Here is a 13,131-nt window from a genome sequence, read left to right as displayed (position 1 = left end):
TTGCTTAATACGAAAAAAATGCTCGTGCCTTATTTATTCAAACCCAGTGCAGATGCTCTAGTCTGTGACTCTCCTGGCCAGCTCCTGCCATTCTGGGAGGGCACTGTCATTGGGGGTCTTTAGGGTCCTCCCTTGGACCCCCTGCATTCTGTTGGTCAATCCCTGAAAGTGTGGAGAACCACACAGGATGTCGTTCAGCCAGGCCTGAAGGTGGGCCTGCCCCTGGCCTCAGCCCACATCCCATTGACCAAAGCACAGTCACACCACCCCAGCTTTACAGCCAGGGAGGCTGGGAAACGTAGTCCAGGTGTGCTCAGGAAGAGGAACTGGGGCTGGGGCATCAGGCCAGCTCCCGGCAGCCCCAGGTTAGACGCCCGGGCCTGGCTCCACTCATGCTACAACCCATCCGCCCAGTGGGGCTCCCCACACACGTCCTCTCGGAGTCTGCTTCTGGGACAGGGGCTGAACCAAGGCTGTTCAAACTCAACTTCTACATGTGGATTTAGCTACAGGATGTTTGATCAATTAAAAACCAGAGAAGTGTAAAGAGACAGGAAGACATTTCAATTCACCTAACAAGGAATTGCAAGGAGGGAGATTAAAACCACATTTAAATTACAGAAAAAAATAATTGGCAAAGTTCCTGGAACCTAAGTACGTTCCTGTAATGAGTAGAATTCTCCTCTCCTCAACTGCAAAAGCAGTGGGCCTCCGGTTCCAGGAGTCCCGACTTAATTACAGTCTAGTTGGATGTTTAAGTTGCAGCTACTCAAGTTCAGCAACAGTTGTCTAATTATAAGGTCTCAGGAGGGGAGTTCTATAATCAGTTTTTCAAAGAGTATCTCCTACACGTAGCATCTTTCCACAAGGGACCCCAGGAATCTCTCCAGATGTGAATTAACTTCCCTTCGGGAGGTCCCAGGCCTGTGAACTTCAGTGACTGACAAAATTTGGAGTCTCCATCAGCAGAATAGGTGTGACTCGGATACACAAGTGTGAGGACATTGGTTCAAGGTCCAACCCACGAAAGGGGAGGAGCAAAGAAAACGTACCAAAGGTAGAGGGGAGCGTGTCTTCCAGGGAGAGTGGGGTGGGGGTCAGGAGACCAGAGACCGGCCTCATTTCTGACCAGCTTCCATTTCCGGAACACTCTGTTTTCATGCAAAGAAGGGCCTCAGAATGAGTCAGTGGTAGGCTCTCAGGTTGGGGTGTCTGCACAGCGGAGGTAGGACATCCGGATACAGGGAAGTTGGCTAAGGAGGCCCAGGCCCACTAGGCACCATCTGAGCAGCCCTGCGTCTGGAAGGAGGACCTAGCAATGTGGGGGAAATAGAGACGCTGCCAGGCAGGGAGGAATGGGGTGGGTCCCCTCTACCTCAGCAGGGAGGAGACACCTGAACAGATCACAATGACAGCTGGGGAAGGAGCATCCCAGGGAACGGGGAAGCATCTGCACAGAGCACCGGGAACAGCCTGGCCACTCCAAGAACTGCAGGCATTTCAGGGTGACTGGTGGGTAAACCAGTGTTGGAGGCTGGGGAGGGGCCAGCACGCGGTGGGGAGTCGGGGCTTCCCCTTACAGGGAGGGATTCCAGGACTGGCCGTCCCCTCACCCCAAAACATGGAAAGCATCCTCCGGCCCATGAAGAGGAGCTGCAGCCCTGGCATCTGCTGCACCCTCCCTCATCCACGACAACCTCTGACACAGTGCCCAGGTCCGGCTGCCAAAACCCTCCAAAACATCACCTCTACTACAGACCAGAAGGTGTGCTTCCAGCTCCCACCAGCTTCTCCTCTGCAAAGGGAAAGTAGCTCCGGGGGAAAGTCTCAGCCACCTGTCCCAGCCAAGCAGCGAGTGGCGAGTCTTTCTCCCAACCCCTACCCCCAAACCTGACCCTCCTCCCCCAGACTCTGCACACAACCGTGCCTCCTTGCAGCCCCCCTAGACGTCCCCCTTCCGGGGACTTTCCCCAGGCAGGACTCACAACGCCCTCTCTCCCACAACCTTGCCTGCCCCAAACAGGATGCTCACCCACCTGTCTCACCACCAGCACTGGAGAAACGTGGGTCTGTCCGAAGCACTGCACGGCCGAGGGATGGTGCCCAGCAGATGCTGGGGGGATCATATGAATGAACTAGGAAATTGGTGGAGAGCCGGGAGCCTGGCAAAAACACCTCTTTCCAGATGCAGAAACCTTATCCCCAAAATACTGTGTTCTTCTTTCCTTCCCTCACTCTTCATTCAAACAATTTTTTTTTATGACAACACAGTTGTCACTATGACCCATGGTTTATTTGGAGCCACGGGACAGGCAAAATTTTTGTTATCTACTGCTATGTAACAAATTACATGAAAATTGAGAGCTTAAAATGTCTTTTACGTTTATTATCCCACAGTTTCCATGGGTCAGAATCTGGACTCAGCCTAGCCTCTGGTGAAGGTCTTTCATGAGGACACAGTCAAGCTCTCAGCTGGGGCTGCAGTCTCATCCAGGGGTTTGACTGGGGGCTCGGCTCTCAAGCTCTCTCACGTGGTTTTTGACACACGTGGTCCCTTGCAACGTGGGCTTCTCCACGGGGCTCCTCCTTGACATGACAGCCCATATCCCCAGATGAGTGACCCAACAGAGAGCAAGAGAAGGCACCCAAGACACAAGCTACAGCCTTTTGCAATCGAATCTCAGAAGTGACATCCCATCCCTTTGGCCGTGTCCTGTTCCTTAGAAGTGAGCCATGAACTCCCCACCCACATTCAAGAGGAGGACATTACACAAGGGTACAGATCCCAGGGGGAGGGGATTCTTGGGACCATCTCAGAGGCTGCCTACCGCATTTTCATCCCCGTGGCAGATCTTAGTTTCTTGCAACAGTACCTCCCATCCCACATGCTCTTCTAGAACCTTGCCATTCACCACCAAGAGGCGGAGCCGATGTCCTCACTCTGTGCACCTGAGTCAAACTTTGAGACTTTCAATCCATAGCAAGTGGTAGAAGTGATGGGAGGTGACTTTTAAGCCTTCTACCTTGTTTTCTAGAGACACTCACTCTTGGAACCCAGCTGTCCTGCTCGCCCAAGCAGCCTATGGAGAGGCATCAAGACCCCAGGCCCACAGCCCAGGCCGAGCTCCCAGCTGATGGCCAGCACCAAAGTGCCATGCACATGCGCCATCTTGGACAGGCCCCCTCAGCTGGTGCCGTGAGCAGCCCAATTTGAATATTTATGAGGAAGACAGATTATTGTTATTTTTAAGCTACTCAATCTTGGGGTGGCTTGTTACCCCAAGATTGGTGGTAGATAAACAATACAATTCCCAAAGGTCCCTTCCCAGTGAAGGGATGAACCTGAGGGGCCCCTGTCCACCACCCCCAGGCTGAGGCTAGTAGGAAGAACTCATGGACCCAGCCAGGAAGCAGTGGCCATGCAGTGTCCCGCAGGTACCAGGCTGAGCTCTCACAAAAGAGTAGGGGTGAGCCATCACCCAGAGTCTGGGAACCCGGGACAGGTGGGGCTGCAACAAGGCAGGCTCACACCGGAAGAGTCTGAAGCCCGGTGGCAGGCTAAATGGCAGGCCTGCCCCTCTGCAGGGAACTCGGAATGGCTTCTGAGAGGAGGTGCACCTGGCCAGGAATGCAAGGTCAATTTCAGCTGCAGACAGCCATTCCCAGATCTGCCGGCAGGGAGGGGGACATCAGAGTTCCCACACGAGGGTGCTGTCAGGGACAGCTGACCTGGAGTGCAGCCCCGTTAAGCTGGGACTGGGCCAGCAAGACTCTACTCCCTGGCTGACCTGGAGGGAGGAGGAGGAGGGCCTTGGAGCTGAATTCCAGCCAGACTCGCCAGTAACAGAGGGCAGAGATCATGGAGTCTTAGGGGAACTGCAGGTCCCGGGCCCTCTTCATCCAAGTCTCTGGCCCCCGCTTCCCCATAGGTGGGTGGGAAAGCCAAGGTCACATTTCAGAAAAACCCTCACACAAGAGGACCCCTTCTGACCATGTGCAGGTGTCCACAGCCTCTAAACCGCAGCCTCTCTCTGCCCGTCTCAACCATGTGCACATCCTACAGAGACTTTGCAGATGGTAGTGGCAAATCCGGCAAGAAAAAGGCAGGACGTGGTAGAGTCAAGGAAAGAGCTGCTGTTCTCACAGCCCAATCCCTCGTAAAGAGGGATCAGCAGGGTGGGCAGGTGATCAGCTGAAGAAGAAGAACCCCCTCCCCCATGGCAAGAAGGAGAGACCCCAGGCCAACACCCAGCACCCAGCCTCACAGGGTGCCCAGAGAAATTGATGAGCAGGCAGACTTTTCTTTCAAAAGTGACCCTTTCTGGGTTCATATCACAGAGCCAGTTATCCAGCTTTGTCAGTGTCATCACACACACACACACACACACATCATCAACTTCATCATCTTTGCCTAAGAATAATCATAACCAAAATTTAAGAATAAGAGAAAATCGAGCTTTTAAAATAATGTTTCCATTAAACATCTCAATGTGATGTCCCATGTAAATCTCTTTTCAAAACAATGATATTTTGGTGCCTAAATTATGTGATATCATTTTCTGTGGCCTTTTTCTCGGCCCCGCGTGCCCTGGGGCAGAGTCTCCTGCCACCATCCCCAGCGCTGGAGAGGCCAGGGAGGAGAACAGCCCTGCACCCCTGCAGAGGCCGGTGGGTGGTCTGGGAAGGCCTGGCTGGACAGGTTCCATCTGGCAATTTTGGAATAACCTCCCCACGCCCGCCCCGCTGCCCCGACCCTTGGGGTGGGACTAACCAGGAGCCTGGAGCCAAGGCTTGCACAGCTCTTGACTTCCAGGCAGAGTGGGGCCTGGATAGGAAACAGACATGCTTGGAATTCCAAAAATGCACCCGTCTCAGGCCTCTGCCTGCCTTCCCCAGCCTCCTGGGACTGTGAGAGAGTGGGGAGTGGGGCCTGGAAAGCAAACCCAACCCTCCCCCCTCCCAGAGACAGGGTGGAACTCATGCTTACCCCACCACCACCCCACCCCATCCCCACAGAGTCCAGCCTTGGGATTTCTTGTGCACACCCCAAAGCTGCCTGTGTGCCCAGTGGGCCAGCTCCAAGGGTGAACGCTGGCCCTGTCACCCCAATAATGCAGTTTTCAGTCACCCCACCCCACCCCAGGGCATGATCTCCAGGAGGGACCCCCACCCAGGTCAGCCTCCTGATCCAAAAAGTGGAAACAAGGGGGCACGGCAGAAACCCTAGTCAGACGCCCTCCTCCTGACCCCTGACAAACTCCTATTTTTCCTAAAGAGCTCTTCTGAATTCAGCTCATCCAGAAAGCCCTCCCTGTCATCGGCCCTGAGAAGTCAGGGGCTGGTGGAAAGAGAGGGCACACCCACCAAAAGATCCATGTCCCTGATGAACCCCCAGAAACTGGTCTGGCATTAAGCGTAGATTATGTCCCTGAGACTGGGCTGGACTACCTCCTGCAAGTAGGTGTGTGCTCTCCACAGTAGACAAGGGAGGGAAGAAAGGTACAGCAGGGGACACACAGCAGCCAGGGCACAGCAGACGGGGAAAAGCAGACAGGACACGGCAGACGGGGTGGCAGATAGGAGACAGCCGACTGGACAACTGCTTTCTTTCTGGCACATCTGCCTATACTAGAGACCCTCCTTGCATTCTTCGTCGGTGCCTGGTGAGGTAGGAAGGGAAGTTCTTGCATTGAGCTGACCGATGAGTCTGGTGTCAGTGGTTTGAGTACAAATTGCGTTTATTTCTCCTCCAATCACTGCTTTCAGGCATGTGTGTCAAATCTCCCTTTGGGCACACATTCAAGCACCAAGAAAATCCAGCCCAAAAGAAAAGTGTCCATGTATCCAGTCTCATTAAAACTCATTCTGCTATCCATGCTCTCCTCACCTGGGCTGGCTGGAGGATTAGGGCTGAGGGAAAGGGCCTCCCTGGCAAGGTGCGTCCTCCCCTTCTAAGGTGGTATTCAGGCAAGGCCCCTTGCTGGTGTCAGGGAAGTGGTCCTAGGGGCCCCTGCCCATGTGTGCCCCATCTGCTCTTGCAGCCTCCTACCCGGAGCCCAGCCCTCCTGATGGGAGTCCACAACAGGGCTCAAAACCACCACACATGGGGGTCACAGTGACTCACAGGATGGGCAGCATCCAGGGGCCGGCCCCTCTTTAGTCCTCTCCCTGCTTAACGAAGCTTGGGCCAGAGCAGTAAGCTTGGCCTGCTTGGCCAAGCCCTGCAAGGACCATGTCCCACCTAAAGGGCCCTCTAAGTTCCAGGAAGGACCCTCTTCCCCTCCCAGGGCACTCCTCATGGGCAGCTCCTGTTCCTGTTTTTTGATGACTATCTCCTCACTGTATCCTCACATGGCTGGGCGGAAGCAGGCAGGGCAGGAGGTGGGGTGGGGGGGAGGTGTCATCTCTCTCTCTCCTGCATCCTCTTATAAGGGCACTAATTCTGTTCATGAGGGCTCCACCCTTGGGCCCTAATCATCTCCCAAAGGCTCCACCTCCTAATACCATCACATTGAAGGTTAGTATTTCAACATATGAATTTGGGGGAACGCAAACATTCAATTCATAAAAGAGATAGATATCCATGATACTGTAAAATTTATGATGCTGTCTGGGGAGGCCTGGGCTGACCTTTCCAGGGCAGTTGAAATATCAAAATCATTTTCATAATAATACTGAGACATTATTTGCCTTTTTCACTGTCATTCTCTCACAAATAAGCCCAGGCATTTTTCAGAGGCTGATGACATGTAATACATCCTCACTCTGATAGCTAATGAAATGTATACTGTGTATTCCTATGTTTTACAAATTTCCCAATTTTAAATTGTGAGATAGTGAACACAGATAGAGGTAACCATGTTGCTGGTAAGTGTTAAACAACCAGGTATCCATACAGTAAAGTCCTGATACGTAGCATTTGCCAGTTTCCATATTGTAAATATTCTTACCATGGCCGATTTTAAGCTACCAAGGTAATGTCCCTGAACAGAGTCTTAAAAAGAGCTCACAATCACCTGCAGCCAATTGGTGAGAGACAGCTCCAGTACAGCGCAGCCCTGGATAGAACATACATTAACAGGAGCTCTTTGGGGTCCTCAGCAGTTTTTAAGAATGTAAAGGGGTCCTGAGATCAGAAAGTTTGAGAACCACTGCTCTACATCACCCCTGACCAAAAAATGTGCAAAGGACAGCCCTGGGTACAGTCAAAACACAGGAAGCCGAGGACCTGGTTTCCAGAGTGCCAGCCTGACAGGGGAGACCCTGGTGGAGACTCAAGCAAGGGGAGAGTCCACTGGATGGTCAGACAGAATGTGCAGCAGGAGGGCTGAAGGAGCAGTAACCACAGGTCTGGAGAGGCGGAAAGAGCAGGCCCTCTGCAAGGGGCTGGAAGCCGGAGAGCTTGGGCTCTGCTGTCAGGAGACCTGGTGTCTGATGGAAGCGGCTGTGATCAGCCCGTTGACCCGGCCACCCTGGTCTGCTCTGAGCCACACTCCTCCCAGAGGACCCCAGAGCCCCACAATGGAGTAGAGGGAGGCTGGCAGTTTGAAGAATGATTTACAGGGGACGATCTCTCTGGAAGGCCACCAACTAAGCCAGATAGGCTAGACGTGAGGTTATGCACTGACCCTGAGACCAACCTGTAGCGGGCGAGGAGCTGCCAGGCCAAAGCCCAGTTGGTTCGTGACCACCCTGACCCAGCCAGCTCACCATGCTTTTACCCAGCGCCTCCACAGCCCAGCTCTGGTCTCGGAGTTGGGAGCCCCAAGAAGATGAAGGCTGCTCTGCCTTCCCTAGTGGGGGATGGGCAGGGAAACCCTGAGGGTGGAGGGACCTCAGGGTGCAGACAGCAGCCTGGCCCAGGGGAGGCATCATCCAGCGCACTGGTCGGCGGGGGGAGGAGGGGCAGGAATGCCTGGTGCCTGTGAGGATGGACAAGTGTCCCGGGGTTGGAAAGTCCGTGCAAAGGTGTGAACCAGCCCTGGGACTGGGAGAGAGGACCTTGGGGGCCCCCAGGGCACAGAAGACACTGAGGGTGAAACCACGGTCCCGGGCTTGCCCTGAGGGGCACCCTGTGCAGGAAACAATGGCTACAGAGGGTAAGCTCCTTTTGATCATCCAGCTAAAAACTCCAAGCTGCGAGGTTTCCTGTGTCCCAGAGGGGCCAGATGACCTGGTCCCTGTTTTTTTTTTGCGTGTTCTGCCCAGAAAGTTCCCCCATCCCCCATGTCTAGTACCACTGGGATGGGTGTACCCTACCCCCTGCCCCAGACCCCTCTCCCCTGCCATCCTCCCCTCCCCCTCACCGGGGGTCGCAGGCAAAAGCCAATAAATGCCCTTTTGGCCCAAGCAGTGTGAAGGTGGTTTGGTTTTAGTGATCAGTAACTAAAAGTCACATTTTCATTTGCAGGAACATAGTCAGCAATGGGGAAATGAAGAGTCAGACCATTAAACAGGAGGAATTAGCAGCTCTCAGGGCTGAGCATGAATGAGCAAACAGTACATGTCTGCTGTAGCACCACTTCGTCTTTGTCATCACTCCGCCCTGTACTGACTTTAAAATGTGTCAAATGCCCTTTACACAAACCATCCCATTTGCTCTTCCAAACCCCCGCGAGATAAGCAGAACCCACCCCCATATATATATATATATATATATATCTAAAGTGAGGAAACAAAGGCTTAGAAACGCCAAGTAAGTACATGTCTGCTGTAGCACCACTTCGTCTTTGTCATCACTCCGCCCTGTACTGACTTTAAAATGTGTCAAATGCCCTTTACACAAACCATCCCATTTGCTCTTCCAAACCCCCGCGAGATAAGCAGAACCCACCCCCATATATATATATATATATATATATCTAAAATAAGTGAGGAAACAAAGGCTTAGAAACGCCAAGTAACATGCCCAAAGTTGCCAGCTGGTACAGCGAGGCCAGGATTTGCCCCAGGCCTGCCTGACCCCACAGCTCTCAGCCACCAAGACCTGGAGTTCAAGTGCGAGAACCTGCAAGCCTCAGATACACAGTCAGAAACAACACTAATGCACCTCTGAAAAAGCTGAAAGAGGGAAAAATAGAGTGTGCGTTTCAAATACTCGATTTACACGCATATGTTACTCCTTGAGTAAAATAAGGCATTGCCATCGAAGCTTGTCTCACAAACACCGAACTTTGGAAACCTTCACAATCGTCCCAGAGCTGCGGGATGGCTGGGGCAGTCAGAGGGTCTGCCAGACCCCTGTCTGGTGGAGGCGGAGGTGAGGGTCCACTGGGCAATGGGTCTAAGCCCACCAGGTTTAACAGCCGGGAAAGAGAATGCAGCTATGCTCTTAATGCACGGTGAGCTCCCAGGTTCTCAAGCCCAATGCCAGACCCGCAGGGGTGGAGTGAACATAGTGGGACCTACCTCTCTGCTTGCCCCCAGCTCCAGGAGGTGAAGCATGTGACCTAGGCTGATCCAAACAGCACATCCCACCCACTGGGCCCCAGTGATCACTTCAGGTGTGAGCATGTGGCCCAAGCTCATCTGATAAGAGGGAATCGCACTTTGGCAGGAATTCTAAGACACGGGGCTTTCTCTAGTTCTAGATCATGTAACTGTGCAGGAGTGAGGCCTGGAATTGCAACAGGCATTTCCTACCATGACAGAAATCAGCCTGAGAGGAGACTGGCCATATAATTGAGTACAGAAGGAGAATCACAGAGAAATGAAGGCAGAGTTTTTGAATTTTACTTATAAGAGACTATGGGGCAGGGACCACTGGGTGCCTGCAAAAATATCCATTCTTTCCTCTATTATTCTCAGAAACAGAAATTTGATTTTGCACAGCAATGTGCCCAAGAGAAAAATTACATTTCCCAGCCTCCCTTGCAACAGAGGAGACATGTAACTAATTCTGGCCAATGGTACACAGGCAGAAGTTCTCAGTCAGGGCTTCCAGAAAGGATTCTTTCAAAAGGAAACCCTTCCAGTCAACAGTTTACTGAAGGTTCTAGGTTTCCAGATTGGAAAGGAAGAAGTAAAACTATCTACTTGCAAATGACATGATCTTGTACACACCCTGAGAAATACATACCAAAAAGAAACCTATTCAAGCTAATTCAGCAAAGTTACAGGATACAAGATCAACATACAAAAGTCAGTTTATTTCTATATACTAGTGATGAACAATCCAAAAATGAAAGAAAACGATTCTATTGACAACAGCAGCAAAAACAAAATAAAATACTTAGGAATAAATTTAACAAAAGTGTAAGACTTGTGCATTGAAAACTACAAAACGTTGTTGAAAGAAATTAAAGAAGACCTAAGTAAATGTAGAGACACCTGGCATTCATGGATTGGAAGACTTAATATCATTAAAATGTGAATACTCCCTAAATTGCTCCACAAATTCAATGCAACCCCTATCAAAATTCCAACTACCTTTTTCACAGAAATGGACACTTTGATCCTAAAATTCACATGGAAATGGAAGAGACTTAGAATAGCCAAAACAATCATGGAAAAAAGGACAAATCTGGATGACTCACAATTCCCAATCTCAAAACTTACTATGTTACAGTAATCAAGACTGTATGGTATGGCATAAGGTTTGATAGATAGATAGATAGATATAACAGAATTGAGATTTCAGAAATAAACTCATACAGATATGATTAATGGAGTTTCAATAAGGGTGCCAAGTCAATTCAACCAATGGTACTTGAACAACTGAATATCCACATGGAAAAAGAATTAATTTGGTACCCTACCTCACACCATATACAAAAATTAACTCAAAGTGAATCAAAGTCCAAAATGGTAGAGCTAAAATTATAAAAATCTTAGAAGTAAACAGGTGTACATCTTCACGACCTTAGCCACCGATTTCTTAGATATGACACCTAAAGCACAAGTGACTAAAGTTAAAAATAGGTAAATTGGACTTCCTCAAAATGAAAGCTTTTGTGCGTCAAAGGGCACTGTCAAGAGAGTGAAAAGACAAACCACAGAATGGGGAAAATATTTATAACTCATATAATAGATAAAAGTTTATATCCAGAATATAAAAAAAAAATACTAATTTTAAAATGGGGAAAAGATTTAAATAGACATTTCTCCAAAGAAGATATACAAATGGCCAATAAGTACACACAAAGATGCTCAACATCACTAGTCATAAGGGAAATGCAAACCAAAATCACAATGAAATATCACTTCACACCCACGAGGATGACTCTAATCAGACAGACAATAACAAGTGTTGGTGAGGATGTGAAGAAATTGTAACCTTCATGAACTGCTGATGGAAGTGCAAAATGGTGCAGCCACTTTGGAAAACAGTCTGACAGCTCCTCAAAAAGTTACCAGAAAGTTACCAAAAAGTTACAGGGTCACCATTTGATCCAGAAATTCCACTCATAGTTTGTATATATGAATGGAAAAATGAAAATTTGTCTACACAAACATCTGTACAAAAATATTCATGGCAGCATTATTCATAATAGCTTAAAAGTGGAAACAACCCAAGTGTCCATCAACTGATGAATGAATGAACAAAATGTGGCATATCCATGCAACGGAATATTATTTGGCAATAAAAATGAACGAAGTACTGATACACTCTACAACATGTATGAACCTTGAAGATCTAAGTGAATGAAGCCAGATACAGAAGACTTCCATTTTATTTTATTTTATTTATTTATTTATTTATTTATTTATTTATTTTTGGCTATGTTGGTTCTTCGTTTCCGTGCGAGGGCTTTCTCTAGTTGCGGCGAGCGGGGGTCACTCTTCATCGCGGCGTGCGGACCTCTCACTGTCACGGCCTCTCTTGTTGCGGAGCACAGGCTCCGGACGTGCAGGCTCAGTAGGTGTGGCTCACAGGCCCAGTTTCTCCGCGGCATGTGGGATCTTCCCAGACCGGGGCCCGAACCCGCGTCCCCTGCATCGGCAGGTGGATTCTCAACCACTGCGCCACCAGGGAAGCCCCGGAAGACTTCCATTTTACATGAAATCCAAAGAAACAGAAAGTAGGTTCATACTTGCCATGGTCTGGAGGAAGAAAGGAATTGGTGGGGTGGGGGAGAGTGACTGCTAATGGGTATAGCGTTTCTTTTAGGGGGCAGAGGGGTTATGAAAATTTCTGCACTTAGTGTTAAGGATGCACAATTCTGTGAATATACTAAAAACCACCAAAAGGTACACGTTAAGATGGCGAATTTAATGGTATGTGAATTATATCTTTATTTTTTAAAAGTGATCCTTATTGTATAAGCCAATTTGAGGTAGACTTTCTGTTTCTTGCAAACAAACACAAAAGACTCTTCTCTGATACTCAGTGGGGCTGCCCTACTCTGCTTTCTGCCTTATTCCTCTGCCAGGAAGGCAGTCTGCTTTCTCTTGAACGTGGATGGTGATGAGGCCTGGCTGTGATTGCCTGGGCCACTGGGACCAGGGATGGCCTGGAAGAGCTGGGTGTAGGACTGGAGGTGTCCTGCAACTTTTTTTTTTTTTTTTTTTTTTTTTTTTTGCGGTACGCGGGCCTCTCACTGTCGCGGCCTCTCCCGTTGCGGAGCACAGGCCCCGGACGCACAGGCTCAGAGGCTATGGCTCACGGGCCCAGCTGCTTCGCGGCATGTGGGATCTTCCGGGGCACGAACCCGCGTCCCCTTCATCGGCAGGCGGACTCTCAACCACTGCGCCACCAGGGAAGCCCTCCCCCAACTTTTGAGAAGGAACAAAGTCTGACCCTCTGGTGCACATTTCACGCGGGTTGCTGCCTCAGGGCTCTGGAGGAGCAGGGACCAAAGAGCGACCCCATCAGATTGGCTCATGAACCACCAACCCCCCTTCTGCAGGTCGCTGGCCAGCCCACGTGGTCAGACGCCCGCATGGTACCACAATGGCCTCCCCTGGGCCAGAGCAGCCTGCACTGCTTCCTTGAGCAGAGGGGGACAGGGGAGGTGACAGGAGCAATGACTAACACACACCATAAGTCACCTCAGCCCATTCTTCAATCTTGTCCTGAAGAAGGCCAGTTACTCTGTTAAGCACATAATACGAAGTGTGTGTGTGTGTGTGTGTGTGTGTGTGTGTGTGTGTGTATGTTCAGCTTTGGAAATGCCCAGTTGGAAGTGCTCG

The sequence above is a fragment of the Physeter macrocephalus genome, chromosome 2 (assembly GCF_002837175.3).
Source record: "Physeter macrocephalus isolate SW-GA chromosome 2, ASM283717v5, whole genome shotgun sequence".
Lineage (NCBI taxonomy): Eukaryota > Metazoa > Chordata > Mammalia > Artiodactyla > Physeteridae > Physeter > Physeter macrocephalus.
Note: the sequence above shows the minus strand (reverse complement) of the source record.